This window comes from Oculina patagonica, chromosome 5, assembly GCF_052425735.1.
Source record: "Oculina patagonica isolate OP01 chromosome 5, crgOcupat, whole genome shotgun sequence".
NCBI classification, from domain to species: domain Eukaryota; kingdom Metazoa; phylum Cnidaria; class Anthozoa; order Scleractinia; family Oculinidae; genus Oculina; species Oculina patagonica.
The window spans coordinates 24,924,180-24,943,397 of NC_135762.1; positions in this window are offsets into that span (position 1 = coordinate 24,924,180).

Here is a 19,218-nt window from a genome sequence, read left to right on the forward strand (position 1 = left end):
GCATAACGCTTTAAGGTTACGCGAAATGTCGCTAGAAAAATTATCATCGTTTCGGATCTTACTTCTGAACACTGAACTGAAAATTTCATGGGTCCAAAAGCTAGGAATCATTGCACAATTATACCTATCACGTATAGGCACACACATATTGCTCAATTTTACAGGAACGTATCCGTTGATAAAGAAACTATTTTCATGTAGAGAAAGAAACTATTTTCATAATGGAGTATGTAGTTGAGCTCTCGGTTTTCGCCCTTTCAGGTGCATTTTCTTCAAAACTGAATTCTTCGCCTGAAGGCGTTGAACTGTGAAAAAGTGTTACTTCATTGCCTCATGTTGCGAATAAGATGCATCTTATTTTAGATACGAAATCCCAGGTTTATCTCATTATGGCGAATTTAGTAAACGCAGTGCCACTCGCGTTTACGAGACGAAGAATTTCGTTGGTCACCGCCAGTGTTTTCTTAATTACCAGTTAACGACTATTAACACTCCATGATGGAATCGTATTTCTAGGCCGTCCGTTAAACAGACCTCCCTCTTTTTCTCCTCAAACATTTACGCAAATTTTCCAGTACGCACTTACTTTTCTTTTACGTTAACGTTATGGCTTCATTTGTGCTATAAAAAATACATTGGATAAACCAAGTGCTTTTTGGCTTTTAGTTAAATTTACCCTTCTTAAGGAACAAAACTACTTCAAAATAGTAAGAAAAGAGATCGACTTACCCTTAATTCATTGCCCGGAAAGGATTGAAATTTTCCCTTGTTCGCAAATAGAGGCTTCTCTGTGGAATGGGGTGTTGCAACACTGCTTTTAATAAAATAGAACGGTTATGAAAATTAAAAACAAAGAGCTCCATATAAAAGGCTGGGAGATCCGCCCCTTCGATCACTTAAAAGGCTATAGCAGCTGTCTAAATACTATTAATAATAGACTAGTGGCTCGCGTTTGATAACCCTGTTTTCTATATTGCTCTTGTCTTAAAATACATGTATACCGCTTCAGGGTTTAACGCTAACCGCTACAGGTAAGATTTGCGAACAAAAAGCTACTGCAAACTGGCTCCAGGAACTTTTAATTTTTTCTACCTGATACAAATAAAAAAAATATCCAGAGGAGAATCCGACAATATTTTTAGATGCAGCAAGACGCATGTTTCGGCAGAAACTTCTGCCTTCTTACGCTTTCTTCTATTTGAATTGAAGAAGGCAGATGTTCCTGCCGAATCATTTTAAAAACATGTTTCGGCAGAAACTTCTGCCTTCTTTAATGTAAATGTTACAGAAGATGCGAGTTTAAATATAAATATTTACTAGTAAATACTTATTAGAACGTATACAAACAATATAAGAAAGCTTTTAAGAGGGCAGAAAGATCTGCCGAAACATTTTTGTAAAATGTTTCGGCAGGAACATCTGCCTTCTTCAATTCAAATAGAAGAAAGTGTAAGTTCTGCTGAAACATGTCTGTAAAATTTACCCTCGGAAATACAACGGGGGGGGGGGGGGGGGGGGGGGAGGGGGGTACCACGGTGGGGGTATGGATTTGAACGTACGTCCAAGGCTTAGATAAAATCGGCAAGTTGTATCTTAGAAAGAGACTTTTACTGAGGAGCAGAATACAGCTTTCACTTTCTAAAGTTTATAGCTTTTGAAATTGGGCTCCTCTTTTTAAGAGGGGTCCTTCTTAACTACCAATTTGTTGCTAAGAAATATTTATGACCGTCAAATTTTGGAAACCGAACCTCCTATGGATGAGATTTTTGCACAACATAGTTCTATTGAAGAGTCCTTCAAAAGTTTCAAAACACGGCCATATTTGACAAGTCACGTGCCCAGAATAGGAAAAAACCCTAAAACTGAAAGGCCGTTTAGATATAAGTATTAAAATCAGAGTCAACAGATCAAGAACGTCCATGCGCTTAATGCTTCGTGTGGTTTTTAGGAAATTCGCATTATTATTAAAGTTATGGCGTAATGAAGACCCGTATTTTTGGACTTTCTTCAGTAGCGTTCCTTTCTTACATGTAAATGGTAATTCCATACGAAGGATTATGAAGAAAGATATGTTATCTCTAATTCTTTCGAAAAAATCGGAACTTTACTTTTCTCTCAAAAGTCTAAGGGATTTCAAATTCTAGCGCGCGGTTTGGGAAGGCACTAGTAAAGCGCGTGCAATATCATTTTTTTTTTAATTCAGTTGTCTTCCCCACCAAACATTCACCGTTAAGCATTGCTAAAACGCTTCAAAATAGCTTGCCACCAAAAACCATCTTGAGAAATTCCTTAGCAACTGCTCTTGATCTGTAGTTAAGAAGGACCATCCCCCCCCCCCCCCTTAATAATGATGATAGTTTTCACGACTAAAAGTCCTTTTGTTTACTACTCACCAGTATCCCACGGATCATAAAAAAAGCTCGAACAAAAATAGCTTGATAAACAACTTTGGAAATTTATCAAATAAAATAAGAAATGTGATTGTTTTGGCAAAGAAAAGCAATCGTCCTGAATCGTCAGTAAATCTGTTTCGGTTGCTCGCCGACGCATGCAGATAGCCACCTTTTCCCTAGTTTATAAATCCCCAAATCCATAAACAGCTTGCAACATGACGCACTTTTTTTTTTATTGGTTCGTTTTATTTTTTTTTTTTTGTTTGGAGAAAAAAATTTTTTTTCGTTTCTTTTTTTTTTTTTTTGTTTTTTTATATATATAAAATTTTAAATTTTAACGGGTGTTTTTATTTTTTTTTTTTCAACTTATAAAAAAAAAAGATTTTAAATTTCTCTTTTTTTTTCCTTGGTTTTATAATGGGCCATAAATTTTTTTTATATTTTAAATTTAAATTGAACTGATAAAAAAACTGACGTACAGTCTTCTGAAAACGTTCTGATTTAGGAAGTGGCAAAAATTGGTCTGTTTTAGAACTGATCAAGTATACATCGACAATTTCCACCTCAATCACGGAGACAGTGTCTTCTTGCAAATGCAACGTCGACCAACCGTCAAGCATAAACCACTTTGTTAGCTGTTTGTGTCGACGGGTTTAAAGGTAAGTCAATAATAATAAAACATCCTTAAATTTGAACGATAAACAATATTCTTCCTCTTTACAAGCTTTGTTTTGCATCATGCTGTAGTTTCGAAAGCGGGTGGGTCATGTCGTTTTAAGCAACTTTGGACGGGTGTGGAAATAAAGCATGTCTGACAACTATTAAATCACCACAATCTGCCTGTTACAAATTGATTGCTTTAGTTTACATATCTTGTTGGGGACTGTGTTTGTGCTTAAAGCTTGGTAAATTTATAAATATATAAGTTTACTGAGCGCCCCCAAACCCCAAGCACTCTCGTTATTTCAGTTTCAGCCAAGGAACGAAGTGTGTTTGTTTGCTTGCTAATAAGGAAACAAAAATCAGCATTATGGGCTTCACGTGCATGTGTTAATTATAATCAAAGATCTCTTCGAGATATCGACTATTTTGCATGAGGTATGAGTAGGGGAAATGATAAAATTGAAAGCGATTTGCAATGCATTAAATCAACAGGTTAAAACTTATCTTAAAAATTGACCGCAACCGTGCTCCAGAAGAAAGGTTATCAGTTGATTGATTATCCTGATTATCAGCTGGCTGGGAATTCCGTTTATCAAATTCCTGCTTAGCCATAAACCAAGCGTCTGTCATTATCATCTTGCGTTTCACCGTTGTCTATTTATTTCCATTTCATCAGAGGCACAGTGCCGGGGGTACAGTTAACAAAAATGACGTTTCCGTTAGTAGACCTCGCCATAAGCATCCTTTTATAAGCGACGAGCAAAAGCCAGTAAAGCAAGTACATAAAACGGACTAAACGAAGGTGTTTCCGTGATTATCGGCTAGCTGCAAGTTTCTGCTTAGACTGACGAATTTCTAAATAGACGGCATTATAAAAGCCTCCAGCGCAGACGTTCTTTTGGATTGCGTGACGAGCCTAAAGAATCTCTGAGTACAGGAAAAGGCGAGCATCACGTAAATAGCTACACGTCAGCCGTTCTTGTTACCGGGGAAGATTGTGCGACGAGCTAAAAATACTTCTTACAATGAACACTACATTGTGTAACAATAGAAAATTGTATTGGCCAATATCCTCTGACAATGAAGATTCGCAGCAGCTTTTCAGCATGTTTAAACTAAGCGATTCAATCGATGAATAGCAGAGATCTTTAATTTGCAAAAGGCTAGATGACGATGGCACGTGGAAATGGAAACAAATATAGACTGTAGTCAGTCTCGACAGGCCATCGAACTTGCCTGCCTTTTGTAGCTTTTTCTTTTTTTGAGGCCGAAGGCAGCTATCGACAAATTGCTTTCCATAGACAACAAACGCATCAAATTGAAAAAACAGAACACAACCAGCAAAAGGTAAGTGAATTTTATTTATCTCGTTTTCAATAGATAACACTTCGGGATCGGGTTTTGTTCGTCTGCAACGCAGGCTAGATTGGAACTGCTGACGCATTCCTATTTGAGTGACATTTTTATCACCCACAGTGAAAAGTATTCCCTTGAGAAATTAAAATATTCCCTTGACAAATAAAAGCAGTCCCTTGAGAGTTTACGGAAAATGGTCAGAGAGGAATTCACTGCCCACTATTCTTACTATTTTACTTTAGCAAGCAAATTAATCGAAAAAATTATGTCATCGGCAAATCGGAAAACACAAGGGATAGGTTTCCTGATTTTTTTTATGAGGAAACATGCGATTACTTGTTTGAAATATGCATTGCAAAATTAGTTGCATAAAAGCATCGAGTAATCGTATGAAATCGTCGAGCATCTATCTGATACTCTTACCTCTCCAAATTGTTTGAAAATCTTTATTAGTCCTGAGTGATGTTTCGAACTATTCACATTCATTTAAGCTATCTATAAGAGTCAGCTGAACTTTGAAAGCTCATCTGTGGCATTGGAGCTTACCCACGATGTTACATGACTTGGACACGCTACCCGGGACACAAGATTTAAAGCTGATTTCCAGTCCGTACTGCGCAGACTCGGGGTTTGTTTTCGTTTTTGTTTTGAATTTGTTGAAACGTTACACTTCGGTGACAGCATACATGAAGTTTTTTAGTCCGCCATTACAGTTCGTTTCGTTCAACAAATTCCCGATGAGCTGTAACGTCGGTTTGAAATAGCGTCAAGGTTCTTCTACTCGTTATTATTTGTTCTGCAAGGATATCTGGCGTTAATAATGAAGAAAAAGGTAAGTGTGTCGCGGAATTTTTAGTTTTGCTTGTAAACATTCCTTCGTGTGAGGCTCACATAAACATTACAGCCGAGATTGCGCAGTACGGACTGGAATTCATCTTTAAGGAAAGTTAATTGGTAGCTCAAGTCAACGTCCTCTAGACCAACGTTCAGTTTTATTTTAATACCATTTTTGTTATTTTGATTTCGAAACAAACTAATGCGTTCACACTAATGAAATCCTCTCGTGACGTTGATCGTTTCTAGACATGATCATATACAAAGGCAAAGGATTCAGTAAACAATTTTAAACAATTGTTGTTTACGTGACTGTTCAGAGAACAAATTAAACGGGCCTTTATATAATGACACAGATACGAACGGACAGGTAATGTCGGAAATTGAACGGGAAATTAATATTGGAAACGAAACAGTCACGATTTTGAAATGTTTTCTCAAAACCTGAGATCAAGTTTTCTTCATCAATTATACCGTGGAAATTTTGGGAGCTTTCTGTTCCTTTTATTGTGAGTCGAAACCGATAAAGTTACCGAGTTGCACTGTAATTTAACAGATAAGGAACATATTGAAATTTAAGTATATGCAACGCGGGACGTCAGAACTGGCGTTAACTTGCCAAACCATTCAGTTTGCAGGAATTGCTGGTGCCACTAGACGTACAGTGGGACATTTTTCAAGGTAATTTCTTGTGTATTGTTGTTGATTTGTAAGCCAGAGTGGTTGCCTTCCAATGTGATAGTTATTGCTGGTTTTCACTGTCACGAAATCAAAAAATAGATTCGAAACCATTCAACTACAGAAGCTATGACTTTCAGATGTTATAGATGATAAATAGATAAACAATTTCTCCAAGTTTCGGGTCTGTGCCGTGTACTGTTCGCGAGTTATTTTCCGAACCTTTCCACGCAAATTTATAAAGCTTAGTATGGAGATTCCATAACTGTGTCCTTCCGAGGGACACAAATATGGCCGCCGTGATGTCAGAGAAACCATCTGGAGCTCAATTCTGTTTACGACAGCGGCTATCCTTGGCTTAAGAGCTAGTACACTTTCACATAAACACCACTTATTATATCTGAAATGTTCAATCTGCTCAAAATGGAAAGAAAAGGCCTTCTTCAAACTAAACAGCTTTGTCACGGCACTCAGCTTGATGTCACATACGACGGAGAACTCAAATATTCAAAATGCTCTGTTTTAAAAACGAATGACACTATATCGATCTGGAAATTTGCAAAAATATATAATTCTAGTTTATCTTTCGCCTAATGACAACGAAAATTTAGCAGGCCTAGTAAATTTCAATTTCACAATTTTATGACGTAACATGAAAACCAAGAATAGACAGCTTGGCTGGCTATTTTATCGGGATTGAATGGGCCGGGGCCTCAGTAAATCGTATCGAATCGTAGCCTCCCATGTTGAAGTGTATTTGCATTCTACCACCGAAAGCTCTACTTTCTATTTTCTCCGAAAGAGAAGTGAAATAACTCGCTAACTGGAATATTGAGTGCCACGTATGTAGTTCGTACAGATTCATATACGCGGATCAAAATCCATTGCTTAGTGCTACAGTACAGTGAGCCCCTCCCAGGGGGGGGGGGGGGATTACATGTTCCCATGATCCCTTAACCTTTTTGGATTTTATCCCTTGTTCTCCATAATTAAAACCCCTTGTTCCCAAAAATGTTTTAGCTCATGTTCCCTTGATCCCGAAAATGTTTGCTTCGTTCCCGTGATCCCCAAAAATGTTTATCTTTGTTCCCTATATTTGTTTGCTTGTTTTAACAATGTTGTTTCAAAAAATTGACAGGCCAAACAAGACTCCTATTGGTGAGATAGTATAACTTTGCCCTTCAAAGTTTTGCTCCAACGAATACGTCCTTCAAAGACCTCCTCTTTCTGTATGAAACTTCTGTTGCCTGTTTAATCGTTTACATGTAAGCGCTCTAACATGGTAACCAAGGTATATCGATGAAATGACAGGAAAATGGTTATCCCTAACACCAAATGTGCCACGAATTCCATACCCTTACAAAGATTCACAAACCAAACCCAGATAGGAGACCAATCATATCATGCTGTGACAGCCCAACAGAACGAATCTCATAATTTTTTGATTACCTCCTTCAGCCAATTGCTAAAACACAGAAATCATATCAAGGAATCACCATTGTATGTATTGAATACATACGAAACATTTCGACCTATACAAACTTTCGATACCAATTCACCCTTCTTCAGAGATATACTTATAAAACTCTTTCCAATTCAACGGAAAAACTGTCTTCAAACACATGGTACCGCAATGAGCACAATAATGGCAGTATCTTTTACCAACATTTTCATGGCCGCAATTGAAAAAGAAATCATTGAACGCTCATTTGGAAAAGATACATAGATGATGTCTTCTCTGGGAAATAGGAAATAAATGCGCTCACAGAGCTAGCAAATAACTATCGTCAGACCAAAAAATTCCCGGCTGAAATTTCAGATACAGAGTAACTTTCCTGAATACATGCGTATACAATTACAAGAGCGAAAGATTTAGGAGCCAGTCAATTCTTGACGTGCGCACACACTTTTAACCGACAGAAACTTTCCAATACACACATTTTACCTCCTGTCACCTTCCAGGTGTCTGGAACGGTTTCACAAAAGGCGAAGCATTACGCCTTCTGAGAGCCAAAAATTTCTTTTAAAGCTTCATTTGAAAGAAAAAATTACATAATTCAAGCGTAGATCACGTGACTGAGGTTACCCAGGAACCTCTTAGACAATACTCTCTAAGAAGGTAAATTTAGCGAAAGAATGTCAGCCTTACAGAATAAACAAACAATGGACAACAGAATTTACCGTTTGTAACAGAGTACCGCCCTTCAGTGCCTAATCTTAAAAACAACCTTTTGAGCAAATGGCATTTAACACAAAATCAGCCTTTAATTAGAGAGACCTTAAAGACTCTTCCCTACTTTCATACCGAAAGGGAACGTCTTTAAAGGTCAAATGAAACGAAATTTCGATTTTTGTTATTTTTTGCCCATGTGTTTATTAAGAGCCAAATAAACATATCCCAAAGTTTCAAAGCAATCGGTCATTACATCGCAGAGATATGGCAAGTTGAAAAATGCTTTTTTTAGGCTGTCATAATCGTAGAGTGCTCGGAAAAATTGTCGGAAAATTGTCGGAAATAAAAACTTGAGATGTCATGATTGGTGTTTTTGAAGACGACCGCAGACCGATTCCGCAGACGGCACCTTAAAATCTAAATAAATGTGTTTAGTGACATTTCAAGCAGTTATTTCGTTCTGTTCGGCCGTTTTTCAGTGGATTGATTGTTGGTTGTTGTTTAGAGAGGCTCATTTTTTTTAAATAAATAGCTAAAGCACAAAAATAGCTAAAAGTTTTGTTTGCTGTCGTTTTGCATGTCATGTGAGACATAGGTAGAATGCACGCTGGTATGAAAACAAATCAGGAATCTCTATTGTTCTTTCTTTGGCTGGGTCCTCTACGGTTTTTTTCATTAGCATTTAACGTTAATGAGCAGAATTATCTGCACGCGCGTTAACTATGCACGGGTTGTTGGGGGTGCGTTTTGAATTTTGGTTTACTTCAAAGCCGTTCTCTGCCGAACAACAACGTGAAATGACGAAATTCTGGGTACTCTGGACAACGTCAGCCACGACGGCTAATTTTTGGTTTTTCTATTTGGGGTTGAACGCTTTCTTTGAATATTCAGCGGGAGCTAGTTCTTAAAGCGATAAATAAGCAGAATGCGTCCGGAAAGTGGCGAGATTTTAAATTAAAATATAAATTCATTTTGCACCAGACGTTGTCGTTGATGTTGGCGTCGGTGCGGTCTGCGGAATCGGTCTGCGGTCGTCTTCAAAAACACCAATTATGCAATCTCGAGCCCAGAGTCCGTCTATGTCGGTCAGCGGTACGGGACGGACTCTGGGAAACTGGAATTGATCAGATCAATTTCAGGTAGATTTCAGGTAGAACCTTGGTCTTCCGGTTTTTATTGCGCATGCTCTCAGGTCTAAGCGGAAGTAAATTTCCCAGAACGGAAGTAAATCGAGAAAGGTTGAAATATTTCTAACACAGTATCGACAGAACTGGTGTTTATCGAAGCAACAAAAGTAACAAAAACGTTCTGCAGTTAACAAAAGAGAGAGTTAACAAAAGAGCGTCTGGTGTTTTGATTTCCGTTAGTATCTTTCTTGAGCATACTGCTATATTGGTTTTAAATCAAAGATCTTGTTTGCCTTCCTGGATTCCGCCTGTGAAAACCTCGTGCGTGTGTCAGTTGTTGTTTTGCAGACGACGGCGAAGAAATTTACATAATGCACAACGCACGGACAAGCTATTGTTCTGTTGATAACAATTTTTGTTTGGCGACTTTCGTATATTTCAAAGGCTTATCGCTGACAGCGCACCTTTTCATGATAGACTGCATGTTTTCGAGCAAATAATTTTTTCCTCGTCGAATAGCGGTAATATTAATAAAGACGTTTTAGGCCACACCGGTCAACGCTATTCAAAAGGTATAATTAGCATTTCGGCGACTCAGCTCTTGCACACAATTCACGCAATTCACGTGCACACAATTGTACAATTCCCTTTTTTTAAGCAAAACAACAACGCGTAATGTTCAAATTCTGCGTTATAAGTTATTATTTTGAATCGAGCACTGTCTGCAATATTCAGTTTTTCAACCGTAACGGAGATTTGAATGAAAACAGTTGTTCTAGCGATATTTGTAAGTCAACTATAAATTGAGTTTTCAATCGACCTTGTCCTTGGTGACGCCGTCATTGTTGTTTTAAAACTCCGTTCAGAATTGACTTTTAAAGGAAGTCCTTTTTTATTCATGGTATCTTTTGAGTTCAAAAATGGTAGAATTAGAAAATACTTCATTTATGTAGCGACATATCACGAGTTCTTAAGTGTTTTACAAAATTAAGGTGATACATCTGAACATTTGACCATGGAAAACAAAAAAAATGTTTTTCCAGGGTTTCCGGTTTGGTTTACTTCCGGGGAAGATTTTCAGACTTCCGTGTTGATTTCTATTGTTCTGTGAGGACCAGTAGGACACTGAATTAAAATTCAGTTTCCCAGAGTGAGTCCCGGCGACCCTACCGCTGACCAACCGCTGACGGATCGCGGAGCCGGGGGTCACTCTGGGCTCGAGATTGCCAATAGACCATTTGCATTATGACGTAAAAGCGCAAAGACTTCTGGTAGTTGTAGTTAAGTTCGCGGGAAAACACCATTTCTGGCTTATGATTGGTTAAGGGCAGCTAAGCGTGAAGGTGAACATCCAAGACTTTTATTTTGATCTGAAGTTGAGCTGCTTTGAGCTGCTATAAAATTTACGCTCTTGTCGCTTCGAAATTTGTTTATACATTTATTTTTTCAGTTACCTGTCAAAAATATAGAAAACAGGATGATAGCTTTTGAATGAAAATTGACTGAGTTCTGTGTTTTACCCAAGACAGACAAATGTTGTTCGTGTTCAAGTAAGTTTAATATGTACGGTGTGTGGCGGAGTTGACTTGGTAGAAATTCATTCATCGCGACCGACAACTTATTTTCGTAAATAATTTTAGCCTTATATCACAGCTTCAAAAAATCGCGCACTGGAAACAGATTGCTTGAAAGGACGAGTCGAGGATATAACTAAATTTGTGTGGAATCAAGTGAAAGCAAGGCAAGCCATTTATCCATCAAGGCTCAAGGGAACAACGCCAAACCTGACTAACCAAAAAATTGTGATAGCAAAGAACGGGCCACAGCCCCCTTGGCCGCCATCTGGATAAACAAAAATCCCAACACTGATGAAGACACCGACTAAGCAACAAAAAAAAGCAAAGTACGCAAAAAGACGCTGTCCGCCACAGCTCCCTGCTCCCAACACTAAAAAAACCAAGGCGCCACGCAATCTACGCAGAACACACCGAACGAACCCCAGAACAAGCTACGTCACGAAAGAGAAAGGGGGAAAGGCCCCGTCCCCCCGCAGCCCGAGGGCCGAGGCCCAGGCCCCATGGCGAGAGCGCGGGGGCCCGACTTCCCGGGCGCCCACCCGCCACCCCGCGCCGGACCGCCGCACCCACCCCCCCGACAGAACACATGCCGCGGACACCTGGGAACGCCCCCCCCGCCCCTCGGACGACCGCGCCCACCGCTCGCCCCTCCCGTGAGCGGAGAAAGGGGGCAGAGATGTCACGCGCCCCGAAATAATCTGCACTGCATCAGCCGGCCGCAGACTCACGTGAAAAAAATATGTTATAAGTAATTGCGGAAGGATGTCGTAAAAAATGCAGGAGTTTTGAGATGCGGAGGTAGGGGAGAATAAAGAAGTACTACCTCTATCAATCCAAAGGAAGGTAGATGAATTCCCGAGGAGCTAACACGGATCTCAGCTGATGGACTAATTGACTTTGTTCATCATCTATTTTCAGACGTTGGTTCAACAAACGATCGCTTCCATCGATCGCAGGTGAATCAATTCTTCACTGAAAAGCTATAAAGTTTACCATATATCAATGATTGCTCGGCGGGACGGTCAGTTTAATTTATCTTTACAGTGAGAAAGAGAAACGAATTCAAATAATTTTCCTCGTTCAATCGAGCTTCATCGATGAATCATGAAGGGTCAATCATAAAGGATTTTCAAGCTGATCAATCAAAACTTCCCTGTGCAGGTGAATACAGATTATTTGTTTTTATCTTAAAATTGTCTTTTTTAGTCAAATTAGAACTGTAATCGCAATATTCTTTAACAAAGAAGTTTTCTTGTTTTTGTACTGGAAATGTCAACTCGTGAGTAGCAGTTGTGGTTTCAATCCGAGCGAGGGCCGTGCGAGCAAATATAATTTTATTTCCATAATCTTGTTGATGAACGATTACTTGTGCGACTCGAAAGGTGCGCCTCAAATATTTTTACGAGTGTAGACATCATGTACTGTACTCCCCCATGTTTGGAAAGGGTAAAATATTGCGTCTTCGTATATTATTTGAAAATACCTGGCAAGCAAAAGTTTTAGGAATTTAATTAAATAACCGCGCGACCGAGACTCGACTGGAGGAAACACTCGTTGAAACTTCACTACAAAACGCAACCCAGCAAATATACAATTTTTGCATAACTTTTTTTCATTTTAACGGACTTGGTTTTATACTAAGAGGTTGCTTTTTGCCCTTTAAATGAAGCCACAGGGACGTCTTCTTCGTTGAGAGTAATTTTCTTTAAATCCATCACAATTTTCTTGGGCAAGCGGGCTTGATGACGATTCAAAATTTCCCGCGAACTTAACTACAACTACCAGAAGTCTTTGCGCATTTACGTCATAATGCAAATGGTCTATTATGATGCCACAAACTCGTTCCATTCCTTCCATCTCAGTGCGCAGTCATTCAAAAACGTTTTCGTGAAACCTTTGGAAATCTTCGTATTTTTTGCTGTAATACACGGATCCAGAGTTTCAGACTTCCGGTCCAAATTCAAAAGAAAAGTGAGACTCATTAAGTCAGGCTATTGTGTTTTGCGATGTTTAACAATGGTCTGACTTAATGAGTGCTCACTTTTCCTTTGAATTTGGACGGGAAGTCTGAAACTCTGAATCCGTGTATTCACGCTTTAAGGCTCAGAAAGCAAATTTTTTTCTTAATTTTACTCAATAATGGATAGTTTTAGCGTTTGATTGGTTAAAATGGCATTTTGAAATTTCTGTTCATTTGACCTTTAAAGACGTGGTCTTTGGAGCAAATTTCTAAGGGTTATACTGTCTTGACCAACAGGAGTCTTGATAGGCCTGTCAGTTTTGTGAAACATCGTTACAAACATTCCCAAGATGCCTTGTGCAGCATGGTGTGCAGCTCGCAATAATAATGATCTCGAAATAATCTCGCCTAACCCTAACCCAAGTACGTAATAGATGTTATATTTTAGGCGCTAAGAAAGTTAAAAATATATATAGTTTTGAAAGTAGATTGTTGTTCCCTTGTTCCCAACAATCTACCCAAGAGTTCCTTTGTTCCCTGAAAATAATTTGAAAATATCCCCTGTTCCCTGAAAATAAATGCTCCAGTTCCCTTGTTCCCTAAAAACCCTGGGAGGAGCTCTACAGTGAACGCCACTGGAGAGAATGTGTCGGAGTTTTGTTATATCGGGGTTCTGCTCTAATAAATTTTATTGTTAGGAAACTAATTCAAGGCTGGAGAACATTAAATAGCATATGGTTCGTCAAAACAGGGACTTAGTTATATCGAGTTTCCACTGTTTATAGTCAGGACTAGTCAGAAGGCTCAGAAAGGATCTCGTTTTTTCTCCACCCCTTGATACGCAAATTCTTTTCTCATCGAGTGTTTTAATTCGATTGAAGACAAAAGCAGATTTGGGGGACTGATTTGGACGGAATTTAGGCCTAAGATAGGGAACGTGACCGAGCTTCTGTGTTTCTGTAAGCGTACATGTAGTTAAAATGTTTCGTTTTAATTTGGTAGCTGACCTCGATAGACCTGATAAGCTAACATTCCGGTTAATTTACTAGATATGCAATGATGAATTTTAGTGCGGCAAAGTTTTCAGACTTTTGCTCCATCTGTAACGTTTGCCAATGAGAGAATCCTTAACTGTAATAACCACTTTTTACTGACGCGATATTTTCGGCTTCGATAAATGACACATGTAACTGAAGCCGTTTATTTTCGTCAGTTAGCAGCATGAGTATCACGAGACCCGGGCACGAGATTATCAAGATCAACAGAGCAATTAAAATCGAATTTTATATTTTATTTTGAACTGGAGTGTCGAAACCTGTATTGACTATAGGGTATTTTGCATTTTGCTTTTGATTTCGGCATTCACGATTACAAGCTGATTCCTTCTTTGTTGATTCTCATGGCCTACATGTCTGATATGTTTCCATATTAGTAGATTTGCAAAGATTAATCTTTAGACAAACAGCGGGCAGTGAACATGGACGTTTCAGAGCAGAACAAAGAAAAGTGTAGTTAAAATACTGCTCCTCGATCGTTAACAAATTTCAAAGATTGTTTTAGTCAGATTCGTTCGATCGACAATCCACCGTCCGCTGAGCGACATGCAATAAACAACAAAAGCAATTTTCATTGCGTGAGCATGCTAGCTTTTCCGACAAGTGATAAGAGCAGGTCAAACTAAGTAGCCTTGTTTTCGAAAATTCACGGAACTGAATAGCACTCTTCTTTGCTCCATCTAGAAGAATTAAAAAAAAAAAAATGCCACAATCCATGTTAAGAAAAGGACCAAAGCTTTATGACCAAAATGATAATATACATTAATAATAAGATTGAAATTAAAAACACCATCGTTATTATTTATGACACAATTCATGATCACTTTCTAATTCTCCTCCATGATCCAATATTTATAATCCATTTGCGTCAATGCTCAAAGACAGGGAAAGGGAAAATTCCCCAGGAAGCGAAATCAAAAGAGTCGCGACTTAAGAATCGACACTGAATCGAAGGCGTGGTGAAAGTTTCTCTTCCGTTTACCCTGAATTAGAACTAATAAAAGTTACCGAATAGCACTGTTTCAACTGGTACAGGAACATGTGAAAATCAAGTGTATGTAACACGACGTCAGGCGGACTTGCGTTAATCCGCGAAACTGCCGTTCAGTTTGCAGAGGAACTGCTGATCTTTGAATTGTGTTACCTAACGACGTAAAAGGATACATTTGTGAAGGTAATGTAGCAATTAAATATTATGTTTTACCGTTGATTTGTATGCCCTCCAATGTAACTTATGTTGTAATGAATGGCAGCTCCACTAACTTAATACTGCCCGGATTTATTGGCATTGAATCGTATCGAATCCGTCTGCCAAGATGAAGCCTATTTTATTCTGCTATAACATTTCTTATTTACGTTGGATTTCCTCCGAAAGAGAAGTGAAATGAATCCCTACGCAGTTAAATTTTGTGTGCGAAGTGTGTAGTTCTTACAGGTTCATACACGAATAAGTTTTATAAATTCCACTGTCAGAGTGAAGACCAGTGAAATTATTACACTACCTAGTGCTATAACGAAGTGCCAAAGGTCTTGCGGAAATGTTTTGGAACCAACCAACAAATACATGTAAACCTCGTTCTATAAGTGTCTGAAGCGAAATCACACGCTCTATTCCTCGCCGATATCACACACTTTTTAAATAAAACATCTCTTCGAGATACCGACTATTTTGCATGAGGTATGAGTAGAGGAAATTATAATATTGAAAGCGATTTGCGATGCATTAAATCAGCCGGTATGCATTACGAGCGTTTGTTATTGTTTTGATTTTGTCGCTGAAGAAAATCGTTCGAAAATTGAAAAGATTTAGGGCATTTGGCGGCCTTAAATAAAATATATCGGTAGAAACAAGTATAAAATGTTTGCTTCTGAGATCATTTGGCTAAGAACTACTTTATTTTGAAATTATGACCGTACGCGCCGTACGCGTAACTTGAAAACAACTCCATAAAATAAATTTTATCTATATTTGCTTTCAAAAGCACCTATACAGAGTATATCTACAGTAATGACTAGTAATGACCGTTCTTAAAATACTGTCTAAGTTATGCACCTATCAATGGTTTGTCCCAGGATGGGGGGTCGGGCAACCCACGGGAATTTGACATCGTAAGTTCTCTCAGGGTAGGGATTTTGACATCTAAAATGGTCCGCTGGGTTAGAAATTTAAGAGGAGATATGTGAAATTTGACATTCACTAGGTGCCCAGGGGTGGGGAATTCAACTCTGGATTCCAAAAAGTTTCAAATTCCCCTGGGGTTGCCCCCCCCCCCATCCTGGGGCAAACCATTGATAGATGCATTAAGATGAAGAAGTAGAGAAATGGCGATTCCCATATCGCAGATTGGAATCCCTAGGGAGTTCGTTTCGATGTTAAACCGGTCACATATAGATTCTCAAATGTTTTCAGTTTGATCTTTTCGCAATCAGAAAGGTTGCCATTACGAGGCGGGGAATGCAGAATGAATTCCAAATAATCTCAACAAAGCTTACTTGGTATTGAAAGATTATACTGGCAATGCGAAGGGAGATAATCCAACAACGATTCAGTACAGTGTCACTGCAACAACATTGCGTGACGAGCTAAAAATACTTCTTTCAATGAAGCAGTCTACATACACTATGAAAACTACACTTTGGCAAATATCCTCTGACAACGAAACAGTGATTCCATACCTTTGATTTGCAAAGCGATTAATGGCTAGCGACGCGTGGCATTGAAGACAATTATACACTGTAGTCTCAAAACGCCATCGAAATCGCCTGCCTTGTATCTTTCCTTTTGTTCCAAATTTGCCTTCGGGTGATGAGTGACGAGCTAAAAATACTTCTTTCAATAAAGGCAGATAACACTCAAAGTGCTGACGTATTCCTTTCGAGCGACGTTTTTATCACCCACAACAAAAATTATTCCCTTGATAGATTAAAATATTCCCCTGAGAAATAAAAACAGTCCCTTGAGTGTTTACAAGAATGTGGTCGGAGAGTGCCAACCTTCCCCGCTAAAAAAAAGCAAAACAAACAAGCAAAATAGTTGATAAAAATAACGTCAGCTTTCTTCCTGTTTCTCTTTTCATTGATGTTGCACAAATTTTAAATGTTCTTTACGGAAATAATTTACCATTATTATGTTGTTTTGTGTAAGGTGTCCCTAAACTGTTTTACATTATCTAGGCTCAAAGGTTTAGGGACACATTCGTCGGTTCTAGACTTTTTATTTTTTCGTGCACATTGAGAATAACCTATAATAGAGTTTTCCGACGGAATGGAACGACTTTTCCGCCGATAGCTAATTAGATGCAAAGTGGGTGCAGCACAATAAATTCAGATATTCATTGTTACGAGAGAAAATAGCAATCCTGCAGAAAAAAGTCTCGTGGTGGAAACAAACATATTCTTACTGCAAAATCAAGATACAATGTACGACACAGTCCCAGAAAAAATAGAAAAAGGATTATGGTGGGAAGAAGAGGGCGAGGAGGGCACCAGGGGCGACGGCAAGTGGTGCCTCCGTGGGGGCCATAGGAGCGCTGCGCCGGGGCCGGGGAGGGGTGGGGGGGAGGACAACGCGAGAGAGATGGGAGGTAATCGGAAAACTCTAATTAACACCGCCTGATAAATTTATTGTCTGAAAAAGGCCTTTACCCCTACATTTCCTGAACATTGTTGAAGTCCATAAACTGTACAAAATGTACCTTAAGTTACCTTAAGGTATTACCTTAAGTTTTATTTTTGTACAAAGTGTGATACATGTTTGACTCTATGGAGGAGGGGGACTACATTGTTTGCTGTTTTTTTTATGCCAAAAAGTGTCCCGAACGTTTTAGCCAGGGTTGTATTTTGTTCTTTCAGTTTCCGTTGGAAAATTCAACAGAGCATTCCGAGATTAAGAAGCTGTTCATTGCCACCCACAAATCCTTACAGTCGTCATTAGAAACACCAACCAAGAGAGAGTAAGTCGAGACGAAGAAGTCTTCTGAACATGACTACATCTGAAGAAAATCTTCCACTTATAAACCCATCACGTTTGAATCACGTGATTAAAGACTCAAGGAATAAGAGAAACGTTTGTAGAATCCATCTATTGGCAGTGTGTTACAGTTTATTGCTGTGCTGGCAGTTGGCTGGTACATGTTTGTTCTTAATTCGTTGCGTGACGTGCTTCAAGAAAAATTCTCTCACCTATCGGTGTGACAACAACGCAGCTTTTGACTACTCAGGGGAACTGGAACTGACTTGGTTGGTCACGCAATGTGTTCATGGCGTTATTCTTGTAGCTGCGTTACAGAAGGTTCCAGCATTCCCTGGTTACAAGGTGATCTTGCAACAGCTGAAATATCTTCCCTCATTTTGGACCTTGGTCCTCCTTTTTCTCGTGGCTCTCTCTAGATTCATAATATTATTTGTTTCTTCCAATTCTTTCACCCAACATATGATAGTTACTGGTTTTGCATTGAGCTACATTTTAAGGGTTCTAGCTGTAGGGTTTTTAAACTACACGCAGGTTAACTTCATAAAACACCACTATCTTGTTTTTGTTTTTGTTCTCTCTAAGCTGACACTTTTGGTGATTTTTATAGAAAGCTTCAACAACTTCATTTTGTCGTTTCTATCACTGGCTTTGAAAGTGGAAGACACTCATCGAGCAGTAAAAATGGAAACATTGTCAGATGTTAAAATAATCTCAGACGTCTTAAGGGATTTTAGCATCACTGCTTTTCGACTTAAAATAATGAGCTTCTTTTGGCAAAAATTGTTCATAGACAATAAAAATATTCTTTCTAATAATACACCTTTGCCATGGGGTTTATATGAGGTGCGATACATATAGAAAAGAGAGGAAAAACGAGTATGGACTGTTGAATAGATAAGGAAAGGACCTTTTTTTCACTGATACGCGTTTGTAAACTGTGTAAATATCTGCTTGATTTTTACTGTTTGAAAAGTAAGAATGAGTTGTAAAGTTGAGGTTGCTTCCTGGCACATGCACCGAGTATTAATCATGAGATTTACAGCTCTTAAATCGCCATGTTTAGAGATGTAAAAAATAAGTAGTACTTTTTTAAGTTATTCTAAGTACAGTCGAAGCTTCCGTAGTCACTTTTGAAAGGTTTCACTTCAAGCATCTTAGTTGCATGGGAAATCTAGACATTTAAACAATTCATATGTTTTCGTTTGCTAGACTACATTGTCAAGGAATTCAGGGAATGTTGGAGTTTCGATAAGATAGCTTTCAAAATACAGCGAGAAGGAAACCCCTTTGGTTTGTCATAGTGGGTGGCTCCCATTTTTGCTCGTGCAATGGTTTTGACAAAAACTTTAGCCTGGATAATAAGAGTGAACGAATATAACATGAACACATACAGTCAGTCCATAAAAATGTCATACCATTATTGTTGTAG